Genomic DNA, 25,578 nt, shown 5'->3' on the forward strand with positions numbered 1-25,578 from the left:
GCTTGGGACTGTGTCCTCCTGTTAAGAGCAGCCTGAGGGGGGATCTGATCAGCACTTAGAAATATCTACAGGGCAAGTGTCAAGTGGATGGGGAAAGACTCTTCTCAGTGGAATACGACGACAGGGCAAGGGACGACAGGCACAAACTAGAACACAAGAAGTTCTACCTAGACATAAGTGTTATGGAAGTTATGATTTTATAATTAAGATATGGAAAACATGGATATTAATAAAAATATTATTAACTTTTAATTAATATGAAAAATTGCCCAAAACACATTAAATAGGCTCGATGCATGGTTAGAATAGATCTTTACAGTGAGAATGTACAATATTTAGGCAATATGACAATTTTAAACAATTTAAGCAAAGTGGGAGAAATAACAGAGAGAATCCCTGGGAGCAAAACAGTGCTCGACCACAGGGGGGAGACTTGATAAGAACTGCTAAACCCAGGAGGCAAGTGACTAGAACACAAGAAGTTTTACCTAGACGTAAGGAAAGTTGCCTTTACTTTGAGGGTGCTGGAGCCCTGGGGCAGGCTGCCCAAGGAGGTTATGTAGTCTTGCTCACCGGAGAGATTCCAAACCCTCCTGGACATTGTGATCCTGGGCAAGCTGCTGTGGGTGACCCTGCTCTAGCCAGGTGCTTGGGCTAAATGATCTCCAGAGCCCCATTTGACTCCCCAATCCTGTGATTATGTGATTCTGTGACACATCTTCACACAGCACACTGCAGAGCAGGACCAAAGCCTGCATCAGAGGCATTTCCATGAGGGTGAGTGTACTCATCCACAGTCCACTCCAGGCTAAACAATTCCAGCTCCTTCAGCCTCTCCTTGTATGTCTTAGCATGTTTAGAAACTCAGAGAGCAGAACAGCAGAGCACAGGTCTAATGACAGTTGCACAGTGATCTATATTACATTCTTTTCAACCTCTCTTTAATTATAACCAATATAAATGACCTCTACAAGGAACCACAGCCTGACAAGGAAAAGCAAAAGATTCAGGACCTGTCAAAGTTTCAGTTTGGCATCTCCCAAGGGCATGGAACTGAATGAAGCAAATTATATTTTAGACCATAAACAGGGAGTGGGGATGTGCTTGGGTTTTTGTTTATTTTTTTCCTCTTCCTAGTCAAAGAACTTCAGAACATGATCAGCTTTGGGAGCCAAGCATGGGCTAAGAGCAATTTCACATAAATACAGGAAGAACCGATGACAACACTTGGGAATAATCACAATGAGTCAAAGCTGCAGAAGTCTCCCCAATGCTGCAGGATAGGTTGGAAAAAATAATCTCTCATTTTCCAAAGACAGTAAATGATGATAAATGAGGACACATTTATTAAGAGGGAACTTTGCATTCAGTTTTCTCCTCTCAGATGACAGCAGAGGATGGGGTCTCTGTATGCTGAGCGCTTTTCTAGTGCAGTAATCCCAATTTGTTTATAGGACCAAGATGTAAGTAATAACCTTATTGACAGATTTAACACGTTGAAGGACTTTGCAGCTCCAGAGAAGAGAGCAAGCAGAAGAATACTCATTTTAAAGAAAACTTGTCTTCTCATTTAACCTGTTTCCAGGGGTTCAAACAGAAGATTATCCATGCTTCAAGGGAAATGCTTCATCTTGTAATGTGTAATTACAACTGGAATATATGTGTGCAGAAAGCTGCCCACTGCCTCTGCCACAATGGGCATGAGCTTTAAGCAATCAAGAGATTTTTTTCTCCCTGCAATCCAGTTAACAACATGTGGGCAAACTCAAAATCCAGCAGCACAAATGCACCAAGCAGCTGGCAGCTTGCAGCGTTTCCTCCTGCTACAGGCTGCCACGGTCTTCATGCACAGCATTATCTCTCTTCACTTTGCTTTTCATTTACAAGACAGAATCACACTTGGGTCCCATACAGGACCACTGTGAACTGAAATTTAGTCACAGTGGTAGAGGGATGACATGGGAATGTCAAGCATCAGGCAGGCCAGAGGAGCCTGCAGGCGAGCTGCAGCGGCCAGCCATGTGCGAAGCCAGAGCAGAGCATGCACGGGAGAAGAATTACATTCGGGTGGTGGCACAGGGGAAATTATGAAAGCAATTCAGAAGCATTGTAATAAAGCACAATGTGCTGTAGTGCTGCTCAAATTCAAAACAGGAATAAATTCTTTCATATGTTAAGTGCTCCCTGAAGTACAGGGCTGCCTGAAGCGCGAGGCCCTGTACGGGGGCACAGTGGTACATGCTTGAGGCTGGGTTTGGGTGACACAGAGCTGCAGCTGAAATTCAAACTGACATGCCCACAGCTCCTTAGCTGTCTGAACCACAAAAGCCAAACTAAACATTGCTTCAGCTGGAACTTACCCTTTGTACCTTTAAAACCATTATATTAAAGAGCAGTGTCATTTATGAGCTGGCCATGGGGAAGGGCAGGTGTCTAACACTGAGAAATCATTTCAGCTATGGGTGATAAATCCACTCTATAAACTAAAAGCATCGAAATGAGCCCTGTGTTCAATCCCACCCCTTTCCTTTCAGTTGTCTTTGCTGGGAGAGATGCTGAGCTCCAAATCTGAACAAACTCCTTTAGTGGCACTGGCACAGCTGTAACCTGAGGTCATATCAGCATGCTGCTGGCAGCTTGCTCCAATACCTGCTGAATTCAATGGAAACCTTTCAATGGGCTTCAGCAGGCTTTGGTTTACTCCACAGGTGACACTGCATGTCTCTTTTTTTTTTTCCTTTTTAAGCTTCACAGTATCAGGCAGTTAAAAGTGTTATTTAATCTCTAGCCAGCTTGAGTTGACTTCTCAGCAGGAAGATCTCACCAACAGACCTTGGAGCTTTCCTCTGTGAAGCAGCTGAGAGGAACATGTGCCACTTGGGGGCTGTTTTAATCATCATTTCCTTGGGGAAGTTTCAAGTAGATTCTGATATCTAAATGACATAATTTCACCAGGGCAGGGAAAGTATCTCCTTGTCTCCTAACCCACCCACTGGGAAAAAGTCTCAGAGAGGAGATTGATCATAAAGATTTGCCTGGATGTTACAGGAGTGTGCAGGAGTTGGGCCATCACTTCTCACTGGGCATTTTGGAGCTGGGAGGACACACAGCCACTGAGCGCTGCACCTTCAGAAGAGACATCAGCAATAATACAGCAGCCCTGCAGAGGACTTGGAGGTGCTGGTAGGGGTGCTGGCACCATGCGGTCCCAGCCTAGACCCAACCATGCCCTGGGCTGCAACCCCAGCAGCATGGGCAGCAGGTGGTGGGAGAGGATAGTGACACTCTGCTGTGCTTTGCTGAGAGCCCCTTGCAGTGCTGGGGCCACCTCTGGAGTCCTCAGCACAGCACAGACAGGGATCTGTTGGAGTGGGGCCAGAGGAGGTGACAGCAATGGTGGGAGGCCTGGAAGCCCTCTGCTGTGAGACCAGGCTGAGAGAGTTGGGGTTGTTCAGTCTGGAGAAGAAAAGTCTCCAGGGATGCCTTTTGGTGGCCTTTCAGTACTTAAAGGAGAACTACAAGAAAGCTAGGGAAGAACTCCATCAGGCAGTATGTAGTGATGAAACAAGGGCTAACAGTTTCAAACTGAGATTAGGTATTAGGAAGTTCCTCACTGCAAGGGTGGTGAAACACTAGAACGGGCTTCCCAGAGGACTTGTTGATGCCCCATCCCCGGAAGTGTGTAAAGCCAGGCTGGATGGAGCTCTGAGCAACCTGGTTTAGTGGAGCATTCCTGCCCATGGCAGAGAAGTTTGAACTAGCTCTTTAAGGTGCTTTCCAACACAAACCATTCTACAACTCTGTGAACAATAATTCCCCCAAGAAGCTCAGCCTGTCAAGGTACTTTGTTCATTCAGCACATCCTCATGCATTTCAAAAGTCTTGGTTTCAAAGACCTGACAGCCATGTATGGCACTGCCTGTTACTCAGGAATATCCAATTGTATTTACATTGCAGCAGGTAACTCTACATAAAGAGCTTACAGAAATGGAATATAAATTTTCTCTTTCACATTACCCTAATTTGAAGATGGCATGAATATCAGAATGCAGCAGAAAACCAAACCAAATTTAGAGGAGCTGTCTGCCACTATAATTGGTATCAGGGCAGCAGTGATACCAGAAATGCTTCAGATGATTGATTTTCAGACCATTTCCTAAGAGGACATGTCCCCAGTACCTTTGTTTTGGTGTTAAGCAAAGGAAAGTTAACAGGGCTGCCTGGTACAAGCTGACTGCCCTCTGTCCCACCACCTGCACAACGAGAGCTCCAACAACCTGCTATAGCTCCTCTGTCCCAGGAGCAGCAGAGCTTGCTCAGTTCTTAAGACAGCCCAGAAGCAGCATCTGCTTGAACACATGGCAGGACTACATTACCTACAAGCTTTCAGGTCCTCTTTTCCTAAGAAGGAAGCTCTCCTCTAGAGCAATCAGTAACAAGAGAAGATGATGCATACATTATAGGTCACTCAGAGTAAGCAACATTTGCATCTCTGCATCCAGAAGTAGAGGGAAAATTGCCTGTTGCCTGAAGGATGCTCAGATTTGTGTTTGCTATTTAGCTCTTCCCAGAAACAAGATGACAGAACCACGAAACTGGGGGCAGCTATGGTGCCTCACAGCTTGCACTGTTGCTTGGAGTGCCAGTTCTCAGGCTGTTACAAGCCAGCCAGAAACCTCTTCCACCAATCTCACATCCCTGCCTGGCAGCTCTTTTTTTGGGAAGATGTTTGGGGTAAGGGTAAAATATCTGTGGCTTTGCTGGTAAATAGCTTTTCTGCTGCACTACCTGCAAAATTTAATCACACTGACTGAACATAGTTTGTAAAATACAAGTGCTGTGTCAAACTACAATGTTAAAGGGGACTTCTGCCTACTTCTTTGAGTCTCAAGGTCTACAATTATTGAATGGCATTTGTAGGTGTCACACGAGGCACACATTATGCCCATCTGCATGAGTGGTCTCATTTCTTTGTGTTTACAACCTACAAAACTCATTAATAAACTTTGACTTCATGATTTTTCTTTCCAGTAAACTCCAGATTTGTAACTTGGCAGAGGGAGTCATTGTATGTAACCACCTGTGCAGACATTAACTAAACACTTGAGCTTTAAACCCAAGAAAAAGTGCTAACACTGCTTAGATAGATGCTTGGGTACCTTCCAACTTCTCTCAGCAAGAGGAGGTCGTGAATGTGCAGCACCTTCATGCAGCCTCTGCTCTCCCTTACTGTACAAGGATGGGGGAGTGCTGCCACGTGCAGGAGGATTTATGGTGTTAGGGCCATTCCCAGGCAAGAGTCATTGCAAGGAAAGGTGCACACAGGGCTTTGGGGAGGTCACAGCCTCTCCCTGTGCTGTGCTTACTTGACAAGAGTTGCCTGCAAACTGGAAGCCCCAGAAATTTCACAGCTAACCCCAGCAGGGCCTTCCACTTGTGTTATTCTTGATGTTTCATCAAAAACACCATGACCGAGGTTTGAACAAAGCAACAGCCTTGCTCTGCAAGGTACTTCAGTTGCCCTTGGTCAGGAGGGGCCCCAGCCCAAAGAGTTGAAGGCTGTGCTGACAAGAGACAGAAGAAAAGTTTGGTTAACCACATCTCAAAGGCAGAAATCTGACATCCAAAGGGAATGAAATGACTTACTGATGACTACACAAGTCACTGTCATACCCCGGATTTGAACCCACCAGTTTCAGGATCCATGCCTTAAACTCCAACACTATCCTTGGCTACTACTGGAGAAATAAAGACCACAGGAATTGTCTGCAGAAACACACTCAAATTCTTCCAACCTAGAGACATAAGACAGAGGGGAAAGCATTCTAACTGCAGGAAAGGCAAATCTATACCATACCCTGGCCCTTCTTGGACTCTTTCCAAGTCCCTGCTGTTTAACACTCCAGGACCTTTGATTGCAGAGTTGTCAAATTTCAGTTAAATTAGCTCTATTTCGCTAGGCTCTGATCTGCATCACTTCTTCCCCATAAGCCACAGCAGCCTGTGCTGTGCCCACCTATGGACTGGATCTGTGCAGCATTACCTTTAAGCTTGAGTCAGTTTGCCAGGGACGCAGCTAAGAGGCTGAAGCCTGTGTCCTTTACACCAACTGCATGGGGCTCCGGCTGGACCGCCTCAAACCAAATTCCTGCTGACTGCTGCGCTGCACATAAAACCTGTGTCGTTACAAGGCTCATCCCTTGTAAGCTGGAGCAGAGAAGCCTGTTGGGCCTCAGAGTGAGAAGCCCCTGCTAAATGGTCAGTTCAGTCAGTACAAATAAACTGACATTGCTCGAAAGTGAGATCATTGGCAATTTATTCCTGCCCGAGCCCTACCAGAAAGAAAACAGTGTTTCATGTTGGGGCTTTTTTCCTCCTCTCTCCCGCTCTCATTTCTCATCTCTTTGCTATTTCCATGTGCTTCCCACCACACTGTGATTAATCTTTTCTAAGGCCTAAGGGACTGGAGTAAAGAGGTAAGTCAGACTGTATCAAAGACCCTACACAGAGGCAGCCAGGATCTGCCCCAGCTTTTGTGGGGCTGCAGCATTCCATGAAACATTTTCCATCCTCAAAAGTTATAAAGAGTCAGAACTTTTACAGCTCATTAGTAAATCATTAATGAGATATTCCCTTTACCTCTCAACAAGCTCCTTGCTTCCCTCCCCCAAACCAATCCTAAAATCCTCCTGTGAAAAAGAGCATTTTGTTTTCAGGGCCCTGTAAACGCCAAACTCCTTTTCTTTCACTCTCCAGCACAACATTTTTCCAAGAGCTAAATTCAAGCCCACCAGAGCTACTGCCAGGGAGGTGCAGAGCTGGAGCCAACCTGCCTGGCACAAGAAAGGGGATTACCACACCATGCCTCACATATACTATGCCTAAAGTCTGGTTTAAAATAAAAAAAAAAAAAAAAAAGAGATCCAATACAACCACCAAATTAATTAAGAACTGGAGCCCTGGTGAAAGTCTGGAAGATACCTGACTCCAGCATGGATCTTAAATCTCCACAAGAAACTTGCCAGTGCAGCCATTGATGCCAATTACAATGAGGAACGGGGTCAGCTTCAGTGCTGTGTGCCAGTAAAACAGCTTTTCCAGTGCACTCATATAAAAGGACATTTATCAGCACTTTGCATCCACCAAATAGTCATCAATTAATAGCAGCAAAAGTCATTGCCATCAGGATAAGTTATGCCTCCTTGATGAGGCTCCTGGAAGCACAGGTGTATTAGAGGGACAGGTGTAAAATAGGATCTGGAGCTCCTGCACTGAGAAATAATGCAATGTTTTCCCCAAACCAGCTGCACAAAGACTTCTGTGCAAGAGGGATGAGTGCTGCAGGGTCTGAGCTACTTGAAAAGAAATGGGCCCTTGCCAGGTACCCAGGTCCAAGAGAGTCTTCCACTGTATTCACAAAAGTTTGGGTTCAGATCCAAACCTCATGACATTACACTTGGCTTTAAGAAAGAGAGGGAGAGCTCAGAGAAATGGCTTGTCATGTCACTTCTAGTTTTCTTTACTTAATAAAGTGGGGGGGGGGGGAGAAAAAAAAAAAAGAAAAGATCTCCCACATGAATCTCCTGGCATGTTAGCACTTATTCCTGCTCTTGCCACAGACTCAGAGTATCTGCAAACATTTACAGTGTTTTGGTGTGGTCATTCTTACAAAATTATCAATAATCTTGCACTACTTGACAGTATCCCTGAAGTCTGAGCTGCTGACACCTTCTGATTGAAAACAGAATTCCCCAATGAAGAAGAAGAGGGGGGGGGTGTGTGTGAAGAAAGTCTTCCCTTGGTTTGAGAGAGAAGTCAGAAAGTATAAGGTTGCTGAAAGACTAGAAGGATAAGCAAAGAACTCCAAATATGTTATATATTTAACTATCAGAGGGAATATGGTCCTTGGCCATAACGTTTTAACATCTCGCTGATAATAACGGACACGTAAGCGCTAAGCCCGAGTCAAAAATTATCAGTGCCTGGAAGATGACTGGAAATTCACAGCTCAATTTAGGTTTGTGTTTTCAATGTAAATCCAAACCAATTATATTCCACATAGATTTGTCTGAATAATGTTAACAAAAATATTGTCAACACCAGAGCACTTCACTCAGGACACTGCCTCCCAGGACATTACTTCTCTCAAGCTCTTCCAAGGAAACTCTCCTGCCTGTGAGTCAGGGGAAAATGTGGTGAGATCCCACTGGGGATGCGCAGTTAATTGTTTCAGGGGGTAGGAATTGGAGATTTGGTCATTCAGAACAGACCATCCAGCATTCTAGCAACAGCACTGGAGTCATACATGCCACACAAACAAGGGGCTGGCAGTCATTATATCCTTTTTGAAATCTGAGGGAGAGAGAAGAAGTCAGTGTGAAAATGGGCAAGGAGGGCCTGCTTCTGGTCTGGTGCCACTTCTGGTACTGGTAGAGTGGTACTGAGAGCACTAAAAGTAGTGCTGAACAGGGACTATATTTCAATGCATGACACCATTTTTCTCCAGCTGCCCCTGCTGCTCTGCTTTTACCCATTCTGCTCAGTTTTCAGGTGAACCTGGGGCTGCAAACCTGCCCTTTTCTGTAATATTGGGTTACCAATATTTTAACAGCTACAAAGAGCTGGAGCTAAAACCTTTAAAGACAACACCTCCTGCATCAGAACAAGAGGACACAGTCTCAAGTTGCACCAGGGGAGGTTTAGACTGGATGTTAGGAAGAAATTCTTCATAGAGAGAGTGATTGCCCATTGGAATGGGCTGCCCAGGGAGGTGGTAGAGTCACCATCATTGAAGGTGTTTAAGAGGAGACTTGATGGGGTGCTGGTTGCATGGTTTAGTTGATTAGGTGGTGTTGGATGATAGGTTGGATGCGATGATCTTGAAGGTCTCTTCCAACCTGGTCTATTCTACTCTATTCTATTCTGGTAGAGCTTGCCCAGGGAGGTGGTGGAATCCCCATCCCTCAAATTTTTCAAGGCCAGGCTGGATGTGGCTCTGAGCAACCTAATCTAGTGTGAGGTGTCCCTGCCCATGGCAGGGGGGTTGGAACTAGGTGAGCCTTGAGGTCCTTTCCAGCCCTGACTATTCTGTGATTCTGTGATCATGGTGATGTGTCCAGCATCCATGCTGGACTTTCAAAAGTAATTAAAAGACTGGATCCTACAGAATAGAATAAATTAGCACAGCAGCTGCGAGGCAGCAGAGAGAAAACATCTTTAAGACGCTCAACTTTGAGAACATTAAGATGGCAGCTTCCAGCCTTGTTCTTTTTGTTGTTGTTTTTCAGAGACCGAAGCGCCCAAGTTAGTCAATGGAAAACCACACAGAAAAGCAAAGTATTTCTCTACTTGCCAAAGTGCAAAGAGGGAAACCAGACAAGATTGAAATCAGCAATTTACCCTGAGAATGACATCAAATCTTTCCTAATGGAACCACATGCACCATAAAAGTGATCTATTGCCAGGATGCAAGTGTTCTGGTTGATTTCAAAGCAAACTAATTCCAGTATCAAAGCACAATTGGTGGAGCCCTTGTTTATATATGGCAAGAATTAAATCCATAACAACTATTTGTTGGAAATTGAGTACTTACACTTACCATCAAAGTTCTCTTGACTTTCCCTGATTTAATCTTTCTGGGTTTTAATAAAGGCAGGATTCTCTGGTCGTTGCCTGTGAAGATGGTCTTAAAACACTCCTCTGCTAGAAGACACTAGGGTGTACTCAACCCCTACAGTGCTGCTGGAGACAAAAGCTTTTTCAAATAGGCTGCATCAAGATGAATAAGGTCCAGGCCCACCATATCCATCTCCCTGCCCAAGCATCCAGCACACAACCTCACTGCCTGTCCCCTCTTCCCCAGGCCTCTTCTGCCCCTCCACCAGCCCTTTGGGGCACAGAATAGGTACCTCACCCACTGTTCCCCAAGTCAGTTGAACTTACAAGGACATACCTATGTGACAGAAGTGAGGGGGACAGCAGCGGGGACATGCTGCAGAGAGACACCAGGCACAATGTCACTGCCATTCACAGTGCAGGAGTAGGTCAGGCAGAAAGGAGAAATGAAGCAACCAAGGAAATAGGTAAATGCTAAATATTAGCCCAGGAGCAGTAACAAAAAGAACATTAGGAAAAAAAGAGTTTTGAATTAGGCCATGGTTATGCAAACTAAATGAAGCGAGAACAGCTACAACTAGTTAACAGCCAAGCAAAACCTGCCCATTAAGAGGTATTTGCATTTTGCAAGGGCCCAAAGAGACCTATATTTCTGTTTTATTTCTTTAAACATCTTTTTGTAGGAAAGGGTAATTTACCTCGAGTTTTCCTTTGATTTTTCTTTAGTGAGCAGAGCCTGATTTTTATTGGGAAAGGAATTATCTTTTCAGGAAAAGCTGAAGAAGCAAGCCACCTATGTTCAATTAAAATTTGAGATAAGATATGAATTCATTTGCAAAACGTGAAATGCTAATAGCCTGGGCATATTTTTAGTCAGATGCACTTTAAGAACAACTCTTTTCTCCACACAAAGCATTTTATATGAACGACTTAAATCAGGTCTATTAGCAGTTTGAGAAAGAGAGATGTGGTTATGAGGACAATCCCAAGCAGAAAAGGGCAGGCATTTGTAGGGGAAAATTAGGGGAATGTAAATCATTTTCCAATAAATATTCCATGCAGAATATTCAATTCTGTGCTACACAATACTGTCTGTTTCCAGAGATATTGCCTTTCCTCCCTGTGGATGCTGAAAGTGATTGCAGTATTAAGTTTCAATTGATTGTTAACAAAACCCCAAGCCTGTTCCTACTTTTGATTCAATCCACTTAGAATAGCAGGCTGAGCTTTTCTAATCTCATTTTAATTTTCCATGGGGGACTAAGTGTCCAAAATCCTTGCAAGAGGGCTGGAAGTTTCAGCTGTAGGATACAACAACCTGATTCAAAGTCAATGGAGACAGATTGTCGTTTAGCCTATGTCCCTAATGGCCTCAGTAAAAAAAAAGTGCCCTGAATTACCATCTTTCTCATGAAGCAGAATATCCTTCTGCTCGTATCAGGCCTCCAAATTCACTTAATGCTCAGACTTTGGGAGGGAAAGGATCACAAGTAGCTGCCTTAAGAAAGCAGCCTCACTTTACAGCTGCCTGTTAGTGGGCAGCAGGACTGTTTTCCTTCATTTCACTGTCACCAATGTTGGTTTGGGGTCCCCTGAGCCATGCCACCTCTCCAGACCTTCACTGCTGCATATTTAACTGCCTGAATCCTAACTCATGCATACAAGGGCTGGAGGGGAAACATGACAATGGTTCCACAAATGTTTTCTTCACCTTCTATGCTCTACCTGCACCACTTCATACCTTTGTCACCTTTCTGCCCCTTCCAGACCTGGCAGGTTAAAAAGGGCATTACCTCTCTGGGCAGATCCACTATCCTTTCCCTGGCTTTCAAATTCCAAAAGACCAAAGCAAAACTAAACAAAACAAAAACCAAACCACAAAACAAAAATAAATAAGCAAGAGAGACATCCCAAGCACTCTAGTTTCTCAAGTCTCAGTCACTCAGGCATGGTACCTTTAACTCTCATACTGGCTATTTAACACAAGCTATCCTACCAGTCCCAGAAGGGCCACGATGGTGTTCAAAGAGGAATTTCACACTTGGCAGATGTTTCGGGGCAGCCTCCAAAGACTTGTTCAAATAGCCTACACCTTCCTTTAAATAAAGGAAATAAACAAAACAATCAACCCCTTAATCTGCCATTTTACCTTAACTTCCCTGCTGTCTCCATACCTTCCCTCTGCCACTTTGACATTTTCAACATTAATGGCATAACTACAGGAAATTCCAGCTGCATGTTATAGTGAAGAGGCTCCGCAGTAATGTTTCAGACCAGCACATCAAACTAAGAATAAACACTCTTTACAGCTCAGTGCTTGACCCTGTATACAACTTGGAGCGTACAAGACACACAATAACCACAGAAGTCATATTCAACAGCTCCTGAAGCAATTCCAGTAGAGCAGCTCCCAAACCAGCCCACAGGCAGCACCCTGCTCTCCAGCACTGTTCAGTGCCTCTCCTCAGCAGCTTTATTCTTCAGACTTAATGAGACAGATGCAAACAGCAGGCACTTATTCTCTAATTAACCAATTTGCCTGCCACTTTGTGATCATTAACCCAATGTTGCCAGGTCAAGATTGCACACAAAGTATTTCTTCCTTCCCTGCACTCTCTCCCTTTCAATGATAACACATGCCAGGCTTTGAAACCAGCCGCTCCCCTCCGTTCCCCAGCCTCCCTCGAGTACAAACCATCTTTGCTCACTCACTGCAGCACCTTGCAAGATGTATTTCTGAGATCTAAAAATAAGCTTGTTAGATTATTTGACAGTCAAAAATTAAACTAAATTGGAAGTAGTAATTATTTTCTTGATTATTTAATACGGGCCAGACTTTTATCAAAATATTTTGACACGAGAAGATTTGTGAAAATAAATAGGCAATCAGCAAGTCATTGCTAACGGAAAAGATTCTTTTTCTTCAGGGAAACAAGTATATATTACCTGTCACTGCCATGTGAAAGCCCCATGCTTTAAAAAATGATGTGTTAACAGCACTTTATCTGGAAGACAGCATAACAGACAGATCGACATCATCAAAAGACGGATTCATGCAGTGCCACACCGAACACGGCAGAGGCACCGTGTTGTACCCAACGATTAGTGAGCCTTTATGTATTTATGAGTCCCTGGAGGACAGAGACTGGAGTACAGGTCTCTTCTCAGAGCCCTGATCACTAGCTTAGAAGCACTGAAAGCTAAAAAACCTCATATTCATCCATCTTCCTCCCTTCTCGACCTAGAAATTCTGGACAACCTCAACAGGGGAGCTACAGGGCACTCTCTTCCCTAAACATTTCTGTCAATTATGAAGAGGGGGCTTGATGACATTGTGCCATCTACCACATTAGTACTTTACACAAACTTAAGCAATCTCATGGCCCTGCTCCTTCCAGATGAGGTATGGGACATCTCCTGCCCAAGCCAGGGATCTGTCGTAGCTGGTTATGCTCATTTTGACTTGCCATTTGTACTCCCGAGTTAGTGAGTGCCAATGTTAGCAGAGCATTTCTTGTCTCATATCCAGGTAAACTCTGTCTTTCAAGATCTTATTATGAAGAGTCTTGGTATCTGCCACAGATCAGCTGGTTAGTGTTAGCTACGAATACACAGTGCCAGTTTGTTGTAGCACATACAGCTGCTATAATTATTTGTTTCTCCCTTCTTAAAAAGAAGAGGAATAACATATGAAATGGATTTTATCTGCTTTAGGGATAACATTAACATCATTTTCCTATGCCTGCCTCTTTTTTTTGGAACTGCTTTGCGCAACATTTCCTAGAAATATGCTCCATATGTACACCAGCTAGCTACACCAGCTACACCAGCAAGATATTGCAACTGGGGGAGATTGGGAGGCAGTGGGAGGAGGGACCCATCCACATGCATTTGTTAACACCGAAAAACACAGAGATGGGCTGTGGCTGAGCCAGGTGAATTGTTCCAAAACAGCAGGACAACTCCCATCAGACTTACACAAACTAGGTCTGGAAAGATTACATTCAGCACAGAAAACACACACCTCAATTTGGAAAGGCCTCATTTAGCATCTGGTGTGGTGTGTCAGATTCCATTTGAGATACTGGGCTCCAGAGACCAGTGGGAGAAAACAACACACTCCAGAGTACATGTGTAACATGAGGAGTTAATCCCACACAGGCATTCATCTTTTCAAAGCATAGATTTCTGACAGCTCTGGAAAGCACACTTACAATTTCCATAATGTTTGAAAACATACAGACACTTTCTCTCAGTGTCACAGCGTCTTGAACTTCTGAGGCCCTTTTCGTGACACCATAAACTTCTCCTTGGAAGCACAGTATGATGTCAGAGGATGTAATAGTACAAGAGGTGAAGAGGAAAGCTGTGGGAGCATTCAAATAACTTTTTTTTTTTTTTTCTGGCCTAAAAAAAGAAATAAAATAAAACCCAGAGTTTGATCCAAGAACATTTTGTTCATTTGCTATACAGGGGTGCCTTTTGTATGAGCACAGACTGTTTTGTGGACTCCGGTCCTCTGTAGTTACCATGAAACAGAAAATATACAATGAAGCCAGTGATGTGTTATCATCTAACATTTCTATGAATGCTATTTCTGTCTTAATGTTCACAGTGACTGCTGGTCAAACGTTCATCCACTACAACGTGATAAAAACAGGAGTTTGAAAGAATTATCACAGATATTTATAGGTTATTTTCTTTCCCCCTCCCCTCCCCCCTCTTTTATCTTCTCTGCACAGTTGGCATGATAATGCTCATTAGTCGTTCAGTTTCAAGTGAATCCTCCCAAACAGCAGTTTCTAAAGCTGCAAGTTTCTCACGCATTGCATCGGGGTTAAAAATATCCATATTTTTAATAAATACAGACCCCTTTGATATCATCCAGGGAAGCCAAACAAGTTTTGTGCAAGCAGAAGTGAGCTGCTGAATCCGTCACCTTCGGGCTTGACTCGCGCCACCGTTCCAACAGAGATTTAATGAACGAGTCAAATCTGATGCAACCTCTCAGAAGTTTCTCAGCTCTAATCAGCAAAATAAAAGTGGGCCAGGTAATTACGGGAGAGTTAAGCTGGTGTTTATCTTTGTAATCCCCCAGATGAAAGAACCAGAAGAGTCTTTATGTTTAATACCATATGCAAAAAGAAAAAGACATTATAGCAACCGGGGGAAGGCAAACACTGAGATGTTAACGGACATTGGGCTGGTTCACACCTTCACCCCTGCTTACCCCTCTGATGTATTTCTCTCACTAGGAGCAGTCAGGCTCAGGGGCAGCAATGCTCCACGTATTCACAGAATGGCTTGATTTGAAAAGGACCTTGAAGATCTAGTTCCAAACTCCCCTGCCATGGGCATGGAAACCTCCCACTAGATCAGGTTGCTCAAAGCCTCATCCAGCCTCGTCTTAAACTTTACTTCCAAGGATGAGGCATCCACAGTTTCTCTGGGCAACCCATTCTAGTGTCTCAACCCCCTCTTTGTAGAGAGATTCATCCTAATATCTAATATAAATCTATCCTTTCTAGTTTTAAACCATTGCTCCTAGTCCTTTCACCACAGATCCTTATAAACGGTCCTTCTCCAGCTTTCCTGTAGTCCCCTTTGAGTACTGGATGTCCACTAAAAGGTCTCCCTGGAGCCTTTTCTTCTCCACAGACTCTCCCTCTACCTGTCCTCATATGCCAGAAGGTGCTCCAGCCTTATTATTATCTCCAGCAGCCCATGTCCTTCTTGTGTTGGGTGCTCCAGAGCTGAATGCATTAATCCAGGTGGAGTCTCATAAGAGCACTCTCCTTATCGTTTATTCATTCCACACTCTTCAACCTCTGTTCTCTCATTACAACACAGACTTTTCTGCTGAATATAATTATTTTAGCAAGCCAAAGCTCTCTGGAAAAAGCCTACAACCCACTAGGACAGGGCACTACCACCAAAATAGAAAACCATGCCCAGCACTTGAAGCTGCTTCCACTGAGACCTCTCCATAGGGCTTTATTTGGTTTCACAGGATGTCAGGCGTCGGAAGGGACCCCCAAAGATCATTGAGTCCAGCCACCCTGCCAGAGCAGGGCCACAGAATCTAGAGCAGGTCACACAGGAACACATCCAGATGGGTCTTGAAAGTCTCCAGAGAAGGAGCTCCACCAACTCTCTGGGCAGCCTGTTCCAGTGTTCTGTGACCCTCACAGTGGTGAAGATCCTCCTCATGTTCAGGTGGAACCTCCTGTGCTGTAGTTTATATCCATTACCCCTCGTCCTATTGCAAGGTGCAACTGAGCAGAGCCTGTCCCCTCCTTCTCAACACCCAGCCCTCAGATATTCATAAACATTTATTAAATCCCCTCCCAGCTTCTGACCTGTGTTGACAAGGCTGAAGCTGCACATGACCACAAAGTTCTAGGATGCAGCTCATGACCCATCAGCAGGACCTCCTACTCATTTCAAGTATTCCAACCCCCTGAAGTTAGGAGGTTGGAATTAAAATAGAAGTTTAAAATATTAAAATAGAAGTTAGAATAGAAGTTATTGAAAATGTAGTGATAGGATGAGAGATTTCAAACTGGAAGAAGCTCAATTTAGATTAGCAGGAAGAAAGTCTTCCCCATAAGCACGGTGAGGCACTGGAACAGGCCACCCAGACAAGTAGTGGAGGCTTCAACTCTGGAAGTGTTCAAAGTCAGGTTGGACAACCTGGTCTACTAGGAGGTGTTCCTGCCAATGGCAGGGGGGTTGAAACTAGATGATCTTTAAGGTCCCTTCCAACCCAAACCATTCTATGTTTCTATAGTATTTTTAAACATGGACAAACCATCACCTCCATCCCTATGCCAAACAGCTCTGCTGTCTTGAAGTTCCAGAAAGCAATCCATCTGCAGTGAGCACACAGCACATAGTCAAATGACAATCACAAGTTTAGCCTCTGAACATGAGATACCATTAGCAGCTGTGTTGAACACCCTTAAAAGGAGTCAATGCTATTATGTTTACTCAGTTCAATCTTGGCATTTCGAAATCTCACTTAAAAACAAAGCCCCAGAGGTGCTGAATACATTTTGAGCATATCAAGCCCCACCCCCCAGGTAGAGCACAGCTGCTCAGCACAGCAGTTTTATCAGCCATCTTCCATTCAATCACCACATTGATATTCACACCTCCACAGACACACAAACACTTGTGATTAAAATAATAACAATAATAAATTAATAGATAAAAAATTAAGTCTAAATTGAAAGAAAACAAATATCTCAGGAAGAGCACGTGGACTTCAGCAGTAGGAACATGCCTCCATATGCCACAGGAAGAAAAGGAGAGAACAGATGGCTCTCTTGCTTTTGTCTTCCTACTGCTGTCATACATACACTGCTTCAGACTTTGGGTTAATATTTTTATCCAAACTCAGTGATTAACAATAAAGAGGCAGACGGGGGATTGTATTTCACCCTGCAATTAGGCAGGCACAATGAGGTGAGTTCTCAGCACGGTACAGAGGAAAACAAAGCGTCCGTAGCTCCATTAGTGATATTTCCTACACACAGGGGAATAACCTCTAGTCCAGTACGTGCAGCAGAGATGAGAATTTAAAAAACCCTCAAACCCACAAACCCCAGGGTTTACAGAGGTCTTCTTTAGGAGGAGACTTAACTCTTCTTTAACTTTAGGCACATGCTTGGTCACTTGGAGAATAAAGAAATGGACCATGTCCCATTTCAATGCTAGAAATAACAATAGAATTGCTCTTTTCAAACAGTCTGGCTCTTTTAAAATAGTCTCAAGCTGCTCCAAGGGAGGTTTAGGCTGGATGTTAGGAAGAAGTTCTTCACAGAAAGAGTTTTTGGCCATAGGAATGGACTGCCCAGGGAGGTGATGGAGTCACCATCACTGGAGGTGTTTAGGAAGAGACTGGATGGGGTGCTTGGTGCCATGGTTTAGTTGATGAGATAGTGTTAGATGATAGGTTGGACTTGATGATCTCAAAGGTCTCCTCCAACCTGGTTAATTCAATTCTATTCTATTCTAAAAAAGCTGCCATAACCTAGTTTTAATCAAACTTCAACATCCTTTGTAAGTGTTTTGTGCAACTGTCATTGGATGAGTTCTGGCTCCGTCTAGACTCCCAGTGAACCTAGGAATGGAGGACACCACTCACATCATGAGATCCAGTGAGAGAACAGCAGGCAATCACATGTGGAAAACAAAAGGAACACAAGAGTGCTGTGCAGACAGGGTGTGATGTGGGGCAGATCTGCTGAGATCCCCAAGCCATGCACAGAGCAGTCTGCCTGCCCACACTGGGCGCATCCTGCTTCTATAGGTTTCCTCATGACTGAGGTGGTGTCACGTGAATGGGTCAGAAAAGATTGGTTTCTGGAAAAACATTTGAGGCTAAGTTACAGAGGCAGGAGAAAGCCCACAGCAATGAAGGAATTTGCAGTTTCAGGTCTGTAGGTAAGAGCACATGCTCGTATGATCTAGTTCAAGAGACTTGGTACACCAAAGAGCTGTACAGAAGTGACCACCCTGGGCACTTCTACTCAGTTTAAAAACTGACATGGAACTAAGACCAAGAAAAACAACCTGTGAAAGGGTCTACAAAACTCTAGTCCCATCAGTTTCTATACTGATGCTGGGGCAGTGTCTTGGTAAGCTAAGCAGGCATCTCACCTGTTCTTAAACAGCTTGTGATTTATGAATGACAGCAAAAGGATGGCCAAGACAACCGCCAAAAATAACACAAGGACTGTTGTGCTCAATGCAAGTAGCAGGAACCCACAGCCAAAGTCTGGAGAGCCATGGCAGAGGGCGACAGCCAACAGCCCAGCCCGGACAGGGCGTATTCCAGGAGAGCAGGACAAGATCTGATGATTCAGCTCTTCCAACAAACTCACCCTGCTCTATTTACAGCAAAGTACAACGACCTGTCACGTCCCTTCCTCTCCCCTCTCCAAAGCATAGGAATTGCCATGGTGACCAACGAGTGGCCCAACAATTTAATACCCTGCTGTCAGCAGTAGCTGGTACTCAGTGCTACAAAGGAAAAACACAACAGCTCTGCAACAGGCAGTGACAGAACAGCCAGTCAAGAGGGAAAGTCTCCTCCTAATCCCCTTGCCATTTGATATTGGCTTATGGCTTCAGCAGCAGCAGCCTCAGACCCTGCACAAGGAAGTATTTGAACACAAAAACAGCATTAAACATGGGCTTATAGGCACATGCTCAAATCCCACAGACTTCAATGAGCTCTTTCCTTGCAGAGTCACTCCTCAGCTGCAGCAGAGTTCAAGTCATGAGAGCATGTTCTTGCCCTGCAAGAAACACAGCTTGTGTGAACAATGCCAGTTCCTCACATCAAAAAGACCTGGCCCATAATGACAGCCCAAATACAGATGCAATTTTTGACCTGCCTTAGACAAAGACACTTATACACTCTGAAGAGGTCCCTGACCAGATCTTGAATGAACATACACACACACACACACACACACACTGTTTGCTGAAGCAGGTAATCCACATCAAGAAGACATTTAATCCTGGAATGGCCTGGGCAGACTTTACTGCATCAGACAGTAGTCTGATGTAATTATCACTGCCTTGAGCTAGACATCAAGGACTGAGTCAGTACCCCTAATGGGGTCACATTTTCCACAGGATTCAACACCCACCACTGCTAGAGCTCTGGTCTCTCTTGGAAACCTGGAATTGCCTCTATACACACCAATACCAGAGGGACAGACAGTGCTGGCCCAGGCAGATGGAGATACCCAACAAGTCTTTTACAAAATACTTCTGGACCAAGCCTTCTTTTCCATGTGTGATGGAGAGCTCTCTCAGTCAAACGAAGCAGCATATGGAAAACCCCCAGCACTGCATGTTCTCATAATTTTTGGAACACTGTAAATATTTGAGTCAGTAGATCTTAATCCATAAACACAGCTGGACTCAAGAAACAATGATGGTAACTTATTATAATTTAAACAATTGTGTAACAAAACAAACCAATGATAATCACTTTGGTTTCCTAAGGACAATAGGCGCAACCTTTTCCCAAAGTTGACATGATGGTACATGTAATTACATAAAAAATAAACTTACATATGCTAAGATAAATTATTCTCAGCTTTTAAAGAGCACTGCAGAGAAATTAGAGTGGAGGAGAAAAGCTGTATGGTGCAAAGCCAGCATTTCATCTAATGTACAGAGCGGGAATGGTAACTGCCAGCCAAAGGACATCCCTTTTTTCCTTCTATCCTCTTCCAGAACATATTCATTTAATGGCTTTATGACCAGGAACATCATTCCCCCAAGTTCACCCTCAATGTAAGCCCTTGTGCACAAGTTTACATACAAAGAGCTAGTGGCTGATCTCTGCCGTGATTAAGGAGAGGAACATTTATCCAAACTGCATAAGAACAGACCTGGACAGTCAAGTCACATTGTAAATGAGGTTTAATTTCTTCCCTCAAAGTTCAAATAAGTTCAGCTCCTTCTTATTTCCATGGCTCCTCTGCATCTTCACAAGTGTCTGTACTCAGCAATATGACCTAGAAACAGCAGTAAACACATCCAGGGTTCAAATCCATTTCAGCATTGTCCTAAGCAGGGTGCTATTCTGGAGTTTTACCAGAGGTGTAAAATGGATTCAGCTAACACCAAAACACAGATTGAAGATGAGAAAATATGCAAAACAAAAATGAGATTCCAATTTTAATGCAGAATCCTGATTATGGCTATAAAACCTTTATTGCTTTGCTATAACACCAACACAAAACCCCCTCCAGCTTTCGTATTTTACATCTAATTTTCAAGAGATAAGATTCCTACCCGAACTTCCACAATCCACAAGTGAAAATTGTAAATAAGGGAGGTTCAAGCTCTTTAGTCAAGCATTAGAAAAGTTTGGTATTCCAGTACTGCAATAGTCATATGAGTAGAACTTGTCCCCCTCATGTCTACCCCTTAGCAATGAGTGATGTATTTGCTGCGAGCCCCAGCTTCCAGCTCTTGGTGAAGTCATCAGTGCCACATCAGATGAGAAAGCTGACATCTGAACTAATTCCTTATACCAGGAAAATTCCTAATTCTAAAATTGCTACTTCAAAATGGAGAACATGAACAAAACAGTGTATTTTCCAGCTCCCTCCCTTGCAACGAGACAGATGAGCCACATTAACTGCAACTTTCAAATACAAGCATGGAAAACGTCAGCTCCACAGTACAAGTCTGGCAGAGTTATAACCAGCCACAATCAGCATCTTATAATAGGAACTGACAGGGAAATTCTAGCTACTTGTGCTGCTCATAAATGCTAACATTATCTGGCAAAGGGATGAAGCCACAAAGCTGAGATCAAGTTCTGAACTAGAACTTTCCCAAGTTTTCAGGGAACTTTAATATAGGAGCTCAGGTTGGTACAGGTGGCCAAAAGGAGCTCAGCTCGGTACAGGTGGAAGTATACCTAAGTCAGAAATTAATAATTAGAAGGTCTAAGAATGGTTCAAGGTTCAAAGGAACTCTACCCACTCAGATTAAAACTCTTCTTTCAATAATGAAAGCCACAAGACAGGAAAGTAATTGCAGTGCCTAACGTGACCCCCGAGTCAGTGTGCTGCACTTCACACCAGCAGCATTGCCTCTGCTCTATTTGAGTATATCAGAGCATTCTTTACCCCCCAAAGAAGGAATAATAAATCTAGAACAATGACCACATTAATCCAGACCCTTCTTGGCAGGGTCTGCCAAACAGACCATTAGCAGCCATTTATGCAAGTTCTTAAACGGGAGATCATTCATTGACTTGCAGATGATGTCAGCCTGCAAGTGATGGAATATAGCTTTCCTTTTGTGGCTTTGCCATCCTAGTTCTACAAGGCTTCCAGGCAGGTAGACAGAATTCCAATTCATCTGTCTGCAGCTTAAAAAAGACAACCTACAGCTTGTCCAAGGAGCCCAGGGTTGTCCAAGATGAATGCTTAGCACTGGCTACCTAAATCCAAATTTAGGAACATAAAGAAGTGCCCTAGTTTTAAAAACCTTTATTTAAAGTATTTTGCCCTCCACAATATTTTCCTACTCCATGATGCTCCTCAGTAAGGACCTCAAAGGGAGGGAGGGAATGGCAGAGAAGGGGACCTTGTGCTATCTAGATTTATTGTTGCCCAGACTACAGAGTCCACTTGCTTAGCAGAAGGACTGGCTAGAGAACAACAGTTCTGCTCTATTAAACCCTCCAGCATCTTGAAATTGAGCTTCATTCCACATCACTGCTTCTGCAAGAGATTTAGGGGGAGGTGAGAGAGTGAGTGACATGGTTGAGAACAAAGACTTCAATCTGCTTTAATCAGAAAAGCAACTTCACCTTATCCATCTTCCCAAGCCAACAGCTCTGTCACTGAGCTGCCTCCGACCTGAGGAAACTTCCTAATGAGTAGTACTTTAGGAAAACTCACCATTCCAACTGGCTTAATGCTTTCCACAAATTGGAGACTTCAAACTGTAAGCAAACTTTTAATCAAACCCTTCTCGGTCATCTCTATTTATAGGACACAAGTGGCTTTCCTAATAGAGATAAGTTTGTGAATGCAAACTGGGACCTGACAACATGACAGCATGGCTCCAGCACTACCACCATTAAGAGGGCTCAAGGGAAAAGAAAGGAAGTTGCTTGAACTTTTGAGAGTGGGAATGTCAGAAGTACTCACCCTACTCCCACTGGGGTCAGCAGCAGCTGAGGGGGCCAAAAATTCCAACAAATTTTTGCCTTATATGTATCAATTTCAGGAGTCAGGAGACTGAGGAGTGATCAAATGATGTCTCCTCACTGGGCAACAGTACCTAGCTTCTGGTAGCAACCCCTTCTCTGTTGCCCACCGAGGATGGTTATGAGCCGCTGAACACTCTTCATCTTCTAACCACCTTGGCACAGGTCCGCATTCACCTTACCCAAGGCACCAGCTAGTCATGCAGCGCCTCATACCCCTTCATTTGGCCTTGTAAGGGCAAAATATCTGCCAAAAGGATCCTCTTCCACATTAGGATACGTACCTGTATGCTTCTTATCTAAAGGAGGACACCAAGACAACTGCCATCCAGTGTAAGTAAGTGGCAAGAGTTAAGTGGATTTCATGCAGATCTTGAAGTCTTTTCTCCCTCTGCCACACAAGAATAAACTCTTCTCTTTTTTCTTTTTAATCTATACCATAGAATCATAGAATCACTAAGGTTGGAAAAGACCTCAACAATCATCAAGTCCAACCTGTCACACAACACCTCATGACTATTAAAACATGGCACCAAGTGCCATGTCCAATCCCCTCCTGAACACCTCCAGGGATGGGGACTCCACCACCTCCCTGGGCAGCACATTCCAATGGCTAACAACTCTCTCTGGGAAGAACTTTCTCCTCACCTCCAGCCTAAACTTCCCCTGGCACAGCTTGAGACTGTGTCCTCTTGTTCTGCCACAGGTTGCCTGGGAGAAGAGACCAACCCCCTCCTGGCCACATCCTCCCTTCAGGTAGTTGTAGACAGCAAAAAGGTCTCCCCTGAGCCTCCTCTTCTCCAGGCTAAGTAATCCCAGCTCCTTCAGGCTCTCCTCGCAGGGCTTGTGCTCGAGGCCTCTCCCCAGCTTCGTTGCCCTTCTCGAGACTCTTGAATGTGTCCAAACGCCCCTCTTAAATTGAGAAGCCCAGAACTGGACACAGGACTCAAGGTGTGGCCTAACCAGTGCTGACTTCCCTGCCCCTGCTGGCCACACTATTTCTGATGCAGGCCAGGATGCCATTGGCCTTCTTGGCCACCCGGGCACACTGCTGGCTCATGTTCAGCCAGCTGTCAATCAGTACCAGCAGCAGGATCTCACAGGTACTGGCCTAGCAATGGGGATTTTGCTACTGCCTTGAGTAGGATCAGACCTAGGCAAAGACTAAAATTCAAACAAGAGTTAACTGGGCTACATTAGGTTCAAAGTTTGAGCCAAGTCTCAAGCCAGTCATTCCCCACTTTGTGGTTTAAATGTTTAAGTTGCCCAAACCCATAGACACTGCAAATTGCAAACAGTTCCAGTTGAACTTAACTTTTTGGATTATTCCTTTTCAATTCTTATACTTCTCCTTATTTAGTCTTCCCTCATTACTATTTTTGTATATTATTCACATCAGAAATAGTGACTCACAAAAAAGAAAGAAGTACATAAATAGCTACTTATGTTACCGGATAGAATCCCTCAATATTTTCAGTCTGCTACATGGCTGATTGCTGGGTCTCTCTATTTGTTATTTCCAGGGTGCACCCAGCCAGAAAAGCAAGCTTCAGGGGTGGGAGGGAACTGGGTTTTACTGGAAAAAAAGTAAATGTATATATACATATATATCTCAAAAAAAAAAATCCACAGGAAAACTTAGTACAAAGAAATGAACAACCTGAAACAATGCAAAGCTGCAAATTGTCTGATAATAAAGTGACCAAACAACCCAGGTAAGCTTGAAACCCCTCAGGCTGGGTATCCAAAATGAAGATAGCTTCATCTAGTTCACTTGGTTTTCATACAATGACTTAGGTTGGAAGGGACCCTAGAGGTCATCTACTCCAACCCTCCTGCCATGGGCAGCGATGCCTCACAATTAGAGACAGGTGCTCAAGGCCTCATCCAACCTGGCCTTGAACACTCCCAGAGAGGAGGCATCCACAGCCTCTCTAGGCAACCTATTCCAGGGTCTCACCATTCTGGCACTGAAGAACTTCTTCCTCAGATCCAGTCTAAACCTACTCTCCCTCAGCTTAAAACCATTCCCCCTTGCCCTGTCTCTAGACACCCTTATGAAAAGTCCCTCTCCAGCCTTCTTGTACCATCCCATCAGGTATTGGAAGGCAGCTATAAGGTCCCCCCAGAGTCTTCTCTTCTCCTTGAACAACTCCAGCTCTTTCAGCCTATCTTCATAGCAGAGGTGTTCCAGCCCTTGGATCTTCTTTGTGGCCCTCCTCTGGACTCACTCCAACAGTCACATGTCCTTCTTATGATGGGGACACTGGAACTGGATGAAGTGTTTGAGGTGGGGTCTCACAAGAGCAAGTAAAGGGGCAGAAGCACCTCTCTTGTCCTGCTGGTTACACTTCTTTTGATGCAGCCTAGGATACAATTCGCCTTCTGGACCTGCATTTCCCCTGGAGCACAATCTGTGTGTATCAGTCTGTGTATCTGTCAATATTTCTATGCTTAAACAGGTGACTGAAAGGCAGTGAGCACAGTGATCTATGCCTTTGAACCCTCCCAAATCCTGGCATTTCATCTCTTCTTAGCAGAGCCCTGAATCCATGCATAGCTTGTTTGCAGCAAGCCTTGTCTTAACAAGCCTGAAGCTGACCAGGCATGTCTGTGCCCATATGTATTTTATGGTCTGAATTCATACACACAATGTCTTGACCCCAATTTCCCCAGAAGCAGACTGGGGCAGACTGCTGTTCCTAACAGGATGGTCCAATGCAAGGACTCTGCAACATGGGTCATAAAGAAGGGCTGCTTTAACTGCTCTCTACAACTACCTGAAAGGAAGTTGTAGCCAGGTGGGGGTTGGTCTCTTCTCCCAGGTAGTCAGTGCCAGAACAAGGGACACAGTCTCAAGATGTGCCAGGGGAAGTTTAGGCTGGAGGTGAGGAGAAAGTTCTCCACAGAGAGAGTGATTAGCCATTGAAATGTGCTGCCCAGGGAGGTGACGGAGTCACCATCATTGGAGGTGTTCAAGAGGGGAATGGACGTGGCACTTGGAGCCATGGTTTAGCTAGTCATGGGGTGTTGGGTGATAGGTTGGACTTGATGATTTTTGAGGTCTTTTCCAACCTTATTGATTCTATGATTCTAACTCCTACTTCTTTGAAGACTGCAGTTACACAACAAAGTCAGTCTGCCTCCTAGAAGACTGAAGTGGCATCAGGTGGCCAGGCTGTGGGTACCACATGATCCACACATCC

Source organism: Dryobates pubescens, chromosome 29 (genome assembly GCF_014839835.1).
Source record: "Dryobates pubescens isolate bDryPub1 chromosome 29, bDryPub1.pri, whole genome shotgun sequence".
Taxonomy (NCBI): domain Eukaryota; kingdom Metazoa; phylum Chordata; class Aves; order Piciformes; family Picidae; genus Dryobates; species Dryobates pubescens.